Raw genomic sequence first — 13,142 nt, forward strand, 5'->3', positions numbered from 1 at the left:
ATATATATATATATATATATATATATATATATATATACACACACACATATATATATATATATATATAGATATTTATATTTACATAGATAGATAGATAGATACATACATGCATATACACACAGACGCACACGCAGACAAACCCACATGTACTAACACTAATGCATACGTATGCAAACACACGTGCACATGACTGCAACAATTATTAATTAGCATACTAACACAGGGTCTTGGATTATATAACGTCATAAAATATGTACTTAAAAATACTGACTGCTTAAAATACTAACTTTCCATAGAATTATTTTGTACATGTAGTAGATTTTGTTATACATTAAAAATATTACAATTTATAAAATATTAAAGGAATAACATTAATTTCCGAAATATACTAAAATAGCATTCATTTGGAATTGGTTATATAAGATTAATTCGAAAAGTTTTCTGAAAATATTTATTTTACCGAAACCAAAAGTAGGACAAGTAATTTTTAATCTCATAACATATATCAGGTAATTAAATTCCAGTAACAATTATATTGGTTCTTTTATTGATTCTGTGTACTTATTACCAGTTATGGAATAAACTATTACATACTATATCTTATTAATTCCGATAAAGTCTTTCGCTTATGTCTAAAATTATTTATATTAATGTATAAATTAATGTAAGCAGATAGCATGTTTTCATCGCCAGTTATTGTCAGTACAAATGTCTCAAAATCCTGATATTTTGTAATACTGATATTGCTGGGGACACATGTGCATTAGTTATAATACAAGTAACGTTATCATTCAAAGGACTGTTGATGACGAATATGTAATTTAGCGCGTTTGAATAGATATTTGAAAAACTGTTTGCAACAGCCTTCTCATACTCCAGCAGTATAATGCCTACACTTATGTGCACATTCAGCATTGCATATATTTGCTACCTGATCCAGTGAGAAGTCATCAATAGGGAAATCAGACTAACTGAGACGAAGCTCCGGTTTTGCAAATGGCTTTTGATTTTACTTGCTCAAGTATAAATGCTTGGATTACTTATATCTATTAAATGCAATATTGTTATAAACAAAAGACTCAGCATTTGAATTATGTATCAATGTAGTTCAAAAGATCGCATAGAAGCAAATACTGATGCCTTTGCGAAATCAAATATTGTCGATACTATCTCGACAACATGTGGCAGTTTCGGGTGAAGTAATTTTGTGACATCTATCCTACAGGTGATGATATTACTTACTCATACGAGTTTGGACGATTTCCTCTTTGAAGTTTTGATACATATTTTATTTATCATAGCGGAAATGCAATCAATATTAGATTCACTGTTTTCTCAGTTAAACACTATACACTGTCTTACGTCTTTAGTGAATAAATTATTTCTTAGTTTCAAACAGTTACTTACTCTCCTATTTGCATTCAATGCAATGTAGTTATCAAAGTTTTAGAAATTGTGTGATTTACAACTTCAAAGCTTTATATGAAGCAGATTAATCTCAAATAAGTTTAGTTAGAAGATTTACAGCTAAACGGATATGATAAGAATTGCTCTGATTTAATTCCCTTCATTTACAGCGTATCCCTGAGTATACATCCTTTTATTTCAACAGCCTCTATTGCACACATGCATGCGCACTTACTCCTACATACAACGTCATATGCATCGTTTATACGTATACATATATTGAACTAGATGCATAATACACATTTAGAAAATGTACCTGTAAGTAAAACTGCAATTTATTATAAGTCGCCTCAATACGCGTCAGTGAAAAGGCTCGTGTTTGCATGCAAACCTCATTATTATTGATTAAATAACTATGAAGGCCTTTATTAAACATTAAATCGAACAATTGTGATTCTGAAGTCAAATTATCTTAATTCTTTGATGGAATTTATTTTGAAGATATACAGACACAAAAAAGCGGAGACAAAATGACTATACAGTCAAAAATATAAATTCAAATGCAAACAATACCATACATAGCAAGCAATTATATTTAGGTGCATTGTTAGGTATATGAGATAATATATTTAAGCAAATATAATGAATCAGGAATTAATTTATTTTGAAGCTGTTATTGTTTAAAGTGTATATTAATGTAAATTTAATGCAAATGTTGTCATCGGATAGAGGTAATGCATTTAGAATTGAAAGACATGAAAGAGGCAGGTTCTATGTGATTTTTATATAATTACTCTCTCTATGAAAGTAGATGTTTGATCTATGGTATTGAAACCAAAACGATAACATTTTCAGTAGCAGCTTTCCCCAATTTTTGTGTTGTCTTTTTAAAAGTTAAGGTGTACTTTCTGGAGTATTGTTTGCTACTTCTAGCGATTCCATTGATCACGTCATGATTTCATTCCCGTCGTCTAATCCTAGTGTGTGTTCGTTTTCAATAGAAACCAAAAAGTGTGTCTTTGAATGTTGGCAAGATAGGTTTTTGCTTAGCTAAAATGATATAATTCCAAACTCTTTGGACATTTTATTAGCACGACTACGATTTTTGTCATCAGCAACCAAAACCACAGAGTAGAAAATTTTAAAAAGAAAAACTCCGTCGAAACTCTTATGCTTTATTGAAACAAATGATTGTTATCCGTTAGTGAGTCACGAGAAAACATTTTACAATTTGAAAAAAAAGATTGCAATTGCAATTGTGCTCTTGAATATACGCTACATAATCTTTTCAAAAGAATATAATAGCCACACAGGGTGCCACACGACAAATTATGTTTAATATATGACTGGAACTTGTACTAACATGGATTTACAATCAATTCTACGCAAAGGTTAACTTGAATGGTATTGCATTCAAAATAAAGAAAAAAGGAAGATGGACATATATATATAAGCATGAATACATACATGCATACATACACACACACCTACATACATACTTACACACATACATACGTAAACACATACTTACACACACATACATAATACAATACATATATACATACACTCACCTGAATTCTATTTTAAAGGTGATAGCATGACATTCATGAATATATTGTCAGCGAGGCTGTGTGGTAAGAAGCTTGCTTCCAAATCACGTGGTCTTTGGTTCAGTCCCCAGCGCAAGTGCTTTCTAGTTAAGACCGCACTTAAGAGAGACTTTGGTAGACGTGTCTGTGTGCGTATGTGTGTGTGTTTGTTTATGATTGCATTAGTATATCCAGCAGTCACTCAATTATTACGTTACCGCTGGTCACAATTCGTTGAAATTCTTTCCCATCGTGACCGAATTCTTATATGAGTCTTCTCATCGCAGTGGACAACTTATCAGCGGCTTTTCAGATATCTTGGATACTTACCGCTCTATATCTTCGTGGCTGCACTGGACCTGTCGGTAGCAACGTGATGTACGTATATATTTTTTTTATTAAACCTTTTCGTATGGTTTCCAATGTTTTGGCTCACCCGGCTGAAAAGTGGATAAGATGATTCAGAGAAAGTGGTGCGAAAGCTGTTGAATCTTACACGCGTCAATACCAACGTATTCTTATTAATAACTACCCATAGAAGGCTCCAAAAGGAACTTGAAGCGACTTCTGTCGGACACAAACAACATTTGGTGTCGGGTTGTTATCAAGTACCTGTAGAAAAGAGGTTTAATTTAACCCCCAACGTATTTCACGTTAACATGATTGCTACATTTGGCATGAGGTTCCTGTTTTGTAAACAGTGCATGTTTTGTGCGTTTTACAGCTGCCATCGGAGAGGAAAGCATTAACGGTGATCACCACACGGTGATAGATGAGAGGCGGTTGACTCTATATTAAATAGCCAATACAGATGCCCAGAGGGAGTTGAACATATTCTGCCCAATGAATGTTGTATGACGAAAGGTCCTGGTCGATGAGTGCCACGATTTCTGACATCTGTTCCAAAGCAAACCAGGCCGATGACATCAAGAGAAATTCTGACATTGTTTGTTGCGGATTCAACTGGTTTCCTTCAACATCTCCCAAGCTAACATCAGTGTTGAGTGAATCAACTTGAGCCAGACGCAAAGAAACAATCTATGTAGTGGAAACACCCCTGTAGCTGCTTCAAATAAGGTCGATTTCATCTGCAGACAAATTAATGGCATGAGTTTGTTGGATGCAAAAAGGCATTGTGTTTCATTGACAATCCTGAAAACACTGCACCATCAAACAAACGAATGGATTTCTCATGGTTTAAATGGTTGATGAGTGTGACTGTGAGTCTGAACTGGTTGATCACTCTTCCTATTTCCCTGATTTGCCTCAATCTGACTATCACCTGTTCTCCGACAGTAAAAAGGAAGCAACAAAAGAAGACCATTTGGCTGGGCACCAATATCAGAGTGATGATAACATATCTATTGCTGACGGCATGTTGAAGATGATGGAAGCGTTTTCACCAACGGGATCTAAATACTTCAACACCAATAGAAACAGTGTGTGGACCGCAATGGGGACTATTGCGAAAAAAAAAACAAAACAAAATAAAATTCCATCACATTTCATTGAAGCACCTTTGTCAGCCTATGTACTTTTCAGCTGACCTTCATATTTGTGTTTGTGTTTTCGTCTGCCTCGCGTATGTGTAGACATGCATGTGTGGTGGCAATGAATCTAAGATGATACCTAGTTAGCAAATACTTCAAAACCACTGCCAGACCTTCGAATATATATATATATATATATATATATATATAGTTATATGTGTCTGTGTCTTTGAGTCTAAGTCAGTCCCCCACCAGCGCTTGGCAGCCGGTGTTGGTATCCTTACGCCCAGTAATCTAGCGGTTCGTAAAAAAGCTGATAGAATAAATACTAGGCTTTACAATAAATAAGCACTGGGGCTGATTCGTTCATCCAAAATTCTTCAAAGCGATGTGCCAGCATGGCTACAGTTACATGACTGAAACAATCGAACGAATCGAATAATTGAAGTATAAACGAACAAAAGAATATATCTATTTTTGATATCTAATTTTTGTTTGAGTTGATGAAAATAAAAATTGTGACTGCAAAATATGCTATATGAACTTGAGGCTACGTACATCTGTGATGATGGTAAACAAATACCAGGTGTTCCAATGGAAGCAGCATTGTTTGTTTGTTAGTGGTTAAGGGAGAGGGAACTGGTAACCAAGCGATCGCTGCTTTTAAGCTATGCAAGAGTTATGAGGCTGAAAATTGTTTGATGATTTTAATACACGGTTGTCTCAGTTAGCTTGGAAAGCTTTTGAATCGAATACTATTTTTATTTCAACTTTAATTTACGATTTCAGCGGGAGAGCTGTTTACAAATCATAAAATATTTTGACGTATATGGCATTACATTGTAGAAAATGCATGGAAATTTTACTGTACTATTTGAAGATATCCTTAACAGTAGTATGATATTTTAGTTCGATTCTCTTAGAAAAAATACATAGAAATTATTTGGTATCTATCAAAAGTAATGTTTGTATGAACATTAAACTGCCATCTTCAACGTAAGTGTTGCTAAGCAATGACAGGAGATTGCACTAGTGTATTCATATATTTATTAATGTATTCATAGACTGGACGGCACAGTGAAAAATGAACGATAAAGAAATCAAAGAAATTGATTGACAAACTATAAATTCGATGTCTAGGAAACCATCCATTTTACTGGAACAAACTTACTATGAATAGGTGAATTATCTGTCTTGTATTTTTTGTTATATTAGTTGGATATTATTATTACTTTCATATTTAATATTATTAATGCTGATATTAGTAGTGACGTTACCATTCTTCTTCGAATTCTCCTAGTATTTGCTGTTGTTGTAGTTATCTTAAAAACGTACAAACATACCACCGATAATTATTTAGTTAAAGTGTCATTGATTATCAATTAAATAACTCAGGATATTTTAGAGTGTCACCAGTAATTCATAGTATATTGGCAGCCAGCGGGTGTCGAAGAAGTCATTGCTACGTTTGATATTGAAAATCAATTGCACTTTACCACAGATTCTGAGTTGATATAAATTTCATAGGCCTTAGAGGCAACCATTTTGATTTAATACTTTGCACTTTCCTTTGTTTCTTAAGAAAGCTATCAAACTTTATATTTCATGTTTTCTTTTGTTCTTTGTTATGGATATAACTTTTTTTCTTTACTTTTCTCGGCCATTCATTTAAACTATCTACCATAAATCTTATCTGGTGAGAAGAAATTTTTTCTATAAAAACCACTGAAACCTCAATAGTTTCTTGCTATTTAAAGATATTTTTTTGTCTTTGCCGTAGTCTTCATGTTCATACTAAACAAGACAGCGTTTATTAGTTTATATGTAAGGATATAATTAAGATTCCTGTCGGACTTCCAATATTATTAAAATGTAGATGGTATTACCCTATATCCTAACGCTAATGACATAAGCAACATTCTCCCGAACGCTGTTTTTCCTTCTAATTTACTAAGCTTACTATTATCTGAGCTGAAAACTTTCTTAAATATCAATACTGAATCTTCCTACTCTCCATAAAACGTCATCGTTGTAAAGCGAGATAAATATCAAACCTACTTAAAGTTAGGTTCATGCGAAAAATTGGACAGTGCAGCTCATAGAACAAGTACGAATAAAATATAAAATAGACATTCAAAGATAAAGACGTCCATCATCAGATAAGGGGGGGCATTATTTTTAGAAAATAATACAATAAACAGAACTCATCGATCAGATAAGCCGCAGATGTTAACATTTACCATATAAATTCTACCCAGTTATAAGAGGGCGTCATGACTAAGAGTAATAAATTTGATTCTGTTTTATCCCAGGAACTATAAAATAAAACCGTAAATATTTTCACGGACCAAGCATAAAGCCGGTATATAACTACACATTCATCCAGTTAGTGAATATGTAAATTTTCTACTATGTAGAAGAAATATATATGAACATAAGAAGGTTTCCATGAAGAAGAGAAAAGCTATATGTGTTAGATTGTAACTCCTGTCTTAAGGCATGTTTAACTTGCATAAGCCTGCGTCACTTCTAACCTTAAGAACGTTCTCATATTTCGATGTATAGGTCTGGTGTATCAACAAATATCTAGGAGAGTTCGAACAAATCACATGGAAACAACACACAGAGTATCGCTTTTTGAAGTGTACATGTTGCACCGAAATACTGAGACTTTATTGCAAGCCTAGGCATGGGACACATATGTTTTATTATTTATTAATTAGCATTTAAGTATTATTTTTACATAGGCTCAATTATTAACTTTCGACATGAAAAATATTTCAAAATATTTCAAAAATATTTAAAACTATATATCCTTGACTTTTTGATGATCTCAGAGCAACTGCTCCGAAAATTAATCACAAAAGGTACCGACCAACAGAACATGAAATACAAGCTAATTATCGTAATTGTGGTCTAAATGCTACGCGTAGAAAATCAAAATCTGAGGTTATCTACATGTACTATAATTCGGAAATTCTGAGAAGTTAAGTGAGATATATTTTAGAAATGAGATTTGCAGGAAATGTCCATTGAAATAAGTTATATTGCTTGAATTACAGCTTGAATCTAAATTTAAAAAAAAATTCTACAGATTCCTTGTCATTCATTAAAATAATCGTAATATTTATTATTCATTTCAGACTTAATTTGGAGTATTATTATGAAATATCCGATATATATTAATATAACATTTCGATCTGAAAACGTAATGATGCCAGAAACACAAAATGAATCAAATGTGTATCCCGCATACACGTAAAAATACGCTCTAGAGGATGAATATTAATTATTAATCCCACTAATCAATATTGTATTTATTTGTTTATTGCCGACAGGGGGCTAAATATAGAGGGTACAAGCAAGGACAGACAAAGGGATTAAGTCGATTACATCGATCCCAGTGAGTAACTGGTATATGTTTAATCGACTCTAAGATGATAAAAAGCAAAGTCGACCTCGGCGGAATTTGAACTGTGAACGTAACAACAGACGAAATACCGCTAAACATTTCGCCCGGTGGGCTAAGGATTCTGCCAGCTCACTGCCCTCGTTGATCAATATTGTATTGCACTTAATAGCAGCAAGCACAAATCCAGTAAAATAACAGTGTTTGGTAGTATGAGCATACAAAATTTGTATTATAAGAGGAAATTCATCCCAACTCTGGACTCTCCTTTTGCTGCATGTGGATTATTGTCGAATCACTTTTTAAGGTATATGAATAATACAAGGAATATTATGATGATGTGTTTTAAACGCTTACACAAAGGATAAATCGGATATATTGTGTTATGTTTCATGCTAACGTTATTTTGGGTAACATCATATGTGACTTTACCTGAGGCATGCCCTGTAAGAACCATGTTAGTTGAGATGTGTCTGTATATTTTGAATAACAACTTTATACGTTCGACATTTACAACTATAGATTTGATGTCGGTGATAGTAATAATTTGTAGAGGAGCCTTTTACGGGAGAAATGACTGAGAAAATGTTTCATGGTCTGAGTGTAAATCTGTGAGAATTGACAGTCCAAAGAAGCGATAGGTGAAATATGTGGGCCGTAGTAGATGCGGCGTATTATTAGTAGCTTACATTAGAAGTAGCTGTTGATCTGTAATAAACTAGAAGCGATAAAAAATGTGAGTTAGGGTTGCAAAACCGCTAGAAAAAATAAATATATTTGTCTGTATCAAAATAATAGCGTCAGCATTCTCTCAAATGTCACAAGACTATAGAAAATATTTCCCAAGTTATATATATATATATATGATGTAAGAGCATTTAATTAAAAGTGGTCTTTGATTTAAATTAAGAACACCTACCATATCGAATGGGAACGTACACATGTGCCTGATCTAATACTCTGGATGTGAAAGTTCAAGCATATTCACAGTGAAAAAATATTATGTACAGTGTAAAACTATTGTGGCTAACATGGGGATAACAGCAGAGGTATTTAATAACTGAGATGCATCACTTTTACTTCGAATCTGATTTAAGGTATATATGCATATGCAATACGTTACCGCATCAAATGACAGGTATATTATGAATAAAATTATTCGCTGATAACAAGTCTGTATGTGGATTCATTTTAACGCTAAATTTGAGGAATCGAATGAATTTGAACTGATCGCATTGTGTCTTCATCGATATAACTTTCGCTATTAATAACAGGTTAAATGTTATGTCGACGATCATTTGATTTATAAAATTCAATTTTTTTCTTCGTTTAAGCCATATCTGAAAACTAAAAATGTGCAAGCGCAAATAAATGTCATAACTACATAAAATCATTAAAAAATCTTATATAAAATTCATATATCCTGAATCTATTTAGAGCTGTATTCTTATTTCCTTTCGATTATTTTTTTTGTTTGCAAAAGTTTAGTTAAATTGAAATAAATCGACACGAGACGCCTCCAGACACAATTTAGATACTATAGTTGAATTATATTTGATGAATATACTCTAAAGATATGAATGCCCTTCTTGGAGCAAATTTATAATTCTTCATCGGAAGTCACGAATAAAGAATAGCGATATATGAATTGCTTGTTTTACATTTTCTTCTGAATTTTTTTTTAAATGCAAAGATTATTGTACACATGACATCTCGTAATAAATTATTCTCAATTTTAGATTATATATTAATTGAGCGCTGTAGAGCTTGAGGTAATCTGTTGACAAGCCGAGAAGAGGCGCTTTCAATCTCTTGTTAAATCGATTTCGCCAACGTCCTTAGTGCTAGAGATATTTTAAAATAAAACAATGTCACACGATATCAATTCTCAACCCTACGATTCTAGATTCAGTACATAGACAATAGTAGTATCGGTGTCGATATGAATACAGATAGTTTACCTTGAGGCATTTTGCTATGGGCATTTAAATTACAACAACAAATCCCTATCGGCTTTGTGACTATGTTAGAAATAAATAGCTCACCCAACATACTTTCAAAGTCTGTCGAGGAAATAGGATTTAAAATTAATGCCAAAATAAAGCACTTCAATAGCTATTTATAGGATATGTGCAATAGGAGTCTTCAAATACCGAGCAAGAGTCTAATACATACTTATATACATACATACACACGCACACAAACACACCATACTCATTACTAATAATACTAAGACTACTACGACCAATTGCCGCGATTTCGCTGTTGCTGCGGCTGTTAAAACACACACTCAACTCAATATGAACTACTACATTTACGTTTAAAGACGCATGTAGTGATCTTGTGGCTGCAATATCTTTACATTACTACTAATGCTATTATTACAGCTACTACTACTGCTACGACTATTAACACTATTTATAACAGAAGAATTCAGTCAAATCAATATTATAGCGTCTAATGTTAGAACCTAATGAAGAGGACAAACAGAAATTGATATCTTATATCACGTAATAATTTCATTACAACAAAGCTGGAAGCGGAAATTTACATAATTAAGATTGATCCGTGTGAGAAAAAACTTCGTGGCAAATAGTGCTTATTTTATGGAGTAATTTATGTTCGATATGCATATTATTTAAATAAACTGTCTCAAAATGCAAATTTCCGCCAGAAGAAAAAATAAAGCTGGAGTAAAAGTCGAAATAATATGGAATCTCTATAGTGATGATGTGATTTGGGATATATCCAATCTTGGCGAACCCGCTGGCAAATAGTCTGTTCGTTCGACAACCTCTGTCTGCAAATTTAATCAAAATATGTTTAATTAGTATCTAAGAAAACACTACTCAAATTTAGATTGTTGTCGCTGATGAAGCCAAGGTAATATTGGTGACAAGACAGGAATAACCAGCCACTCGGTTGACAATTTCCGATCTTGTCCATTCATCTGAGTTCTGAAAGAAGAGCAATGTGAATTGGCGCAGTAGGTTTTTCTTTCTATCTCTTTATTGGAAAAGGTTTAAATCATCTTAGGTCTTGTATTTATGTAGATTTGATTCTTTATTGACAACATGCAAAATATTTTAAGTTGATGGAAATATCTTGTAATATTTCCCAACGAAAAATGTAGCCACCACACATTGGCTAGACCAGCTACACACAGAAGCTGCATTCAAACAGATCACACGTTGTCGAGGAAAATGTATGATAATCATGATAAAAACAAATTATGTCGGCGATGGTCTGAGGCTACACAACATAAAATTAATATCTTTCTTTCAGAACTTTCAATGTCATTGAATGACTGTGATAGAATTTCATTGTAGGATTTGTATGAGGAAGAACAAAGTTTTACTGGGTTTAGTTGAGTGGCATAATGTTTCACATATTAATTACCTAATTATTCGAAACGAAACAAAGCAATAGTTAGAATTATTTCCTTCTTAACAAAGCAATTTATTATAACTTCTTCAGGTTGTTAATTTCTTTAGACACTCTTTCAAAATGATTTCTTTTCATGCTGATTTCTAATATTTCGATCGCAATTTACACATTGTTTATTTAACTGACAAAGCATCCCCACTATGTTGTGCTCAGTAAAGTGTGAGATGTACTTCTTGATTGTGATTCTTTACCCGGTAAACTTTATTAGATAGCTATAATAGATGTATGTTGTTAAATAATACCAGGCGCCATTTAGTGTGTAGTATGTGTATTAATTCGAATGAAATATGAAGAAACGTCAAACAAGATATGCTAGTTTTTTTCGATTATGAAAACTTCCTCAACTTTCAGATAATCATTTTGTAAAGTTAAATGTATTGCAAAAGTACTCCTTCATACTTATCCGACGCTACCTCGTATTCTCTCATGATGGGTATCTTTAAAAAAAATGTTTCTCAGATAAGCCATGACACTAACAGAAACTTGTTCACGTATTTTTGCGTACAAAGGCAGTTCTCAGCATTGACATAGCTTCGATAGACAATAAAAGTTATATTTACGAACGCATGTGACGTGAACGACACCTTGTATGTGTTCAGAATTTGAAGGAGACACCTGGCGCACACATTTATCGTTAATTTCATCACTTTCCTGATCTTGTAGGATTTTAAATAAATCAAACATTCATTGATGTGTTTATAATGCTTAGAATATAAATTACTTAAATGCGGCGAAAGAATACGATTAAGAGAAACATTATTACTGGCAATTTTAGCACAAGCTACTCAAATTAGACATATCTGTAGGCTCCGACAAAATGATTTGGTGAATAACATGTAAATCCGAAACTATTTTAAAAACCGTTTTGGTAAATATATCGTTTTGATATTATATATGAAATATTATATGACATCCGACAACATTTAATACGAAGATTAAATGACAGTGGCTTTGTTTAGCCGCATAAAACTAAATATGATTTAAAAGCTATCGTATATAAGATGTAGGATTTAAGCTATAAAATATAAGTAGAATCTGCTGATGCAATGCATTTATATCAATAATTTAAGAGAAGATAATTTACTGAATGAGGACCCTATTTGTAATTGTGATACACAACTAAGAATGGTCCGGAAGGTACTTGACTCTCTGAAACTCCGACATAAATGCTACTACACTGTATAATTCTAGAACAGCTCAAGCAATTTGCTATCATTCTTCTTCCTTATTCAGGCTAGTTACATTCCGAACGAAGCTTTTCAATTGCTATGACTACATTTGTGAAAAAAACTTGCAAATTCTAATGATGCATTATTTACGTGAAGTTAAGTTGACGGAATTGTTAGCACACCGGGCAAAATACTTAGAGCTAATTTGTCCATCTTCATCTTCTGAGATTAAATTCCGCTGAGGATGACTTTGGGTCTCATCATTTCGGGCTCGATAAAAAAGTACCAACTGAGCAATGGTGTCGATGTAACTGCATTACCCTTTTCTTATCCTGCTGGCCTTTACTTTTTTTTACACTTTTAATTGTTTCAGTCATTTGACTGTGGCCATGCTAGAGCACCGCCTTTAGTCGAGCAAATCGACCCCAGCATTTATTCTTTGTAAGCGTAGAACTTATTCTATCGGTCACTTCTGCAGAACCGCTAAGTTACGGGGACGTAAACACACCAGCATCGGTTGTCAAGCGAAGTTGGAGGGACAAACAGAAACACACAAACATATACACACACATACATACATACATGCATACATATATATACACACACACACACACACACACACATATATATA

This window comes from Octopus bimaculoides, chromosome 6 (assembly GCF_001194135.2).
Source record: "Octopus bimaculoides isolate UCB-OBI-ISO-001 chromosome 6, ASM119413v2, whole genome shotgun sequence".
Taxonomy (NCBI): Eukaryota; Metazoa; Mollusca; class Cephalopoda; order Octopoda; family Octopodidae; genus Octopus; species Octopus bimaculoides.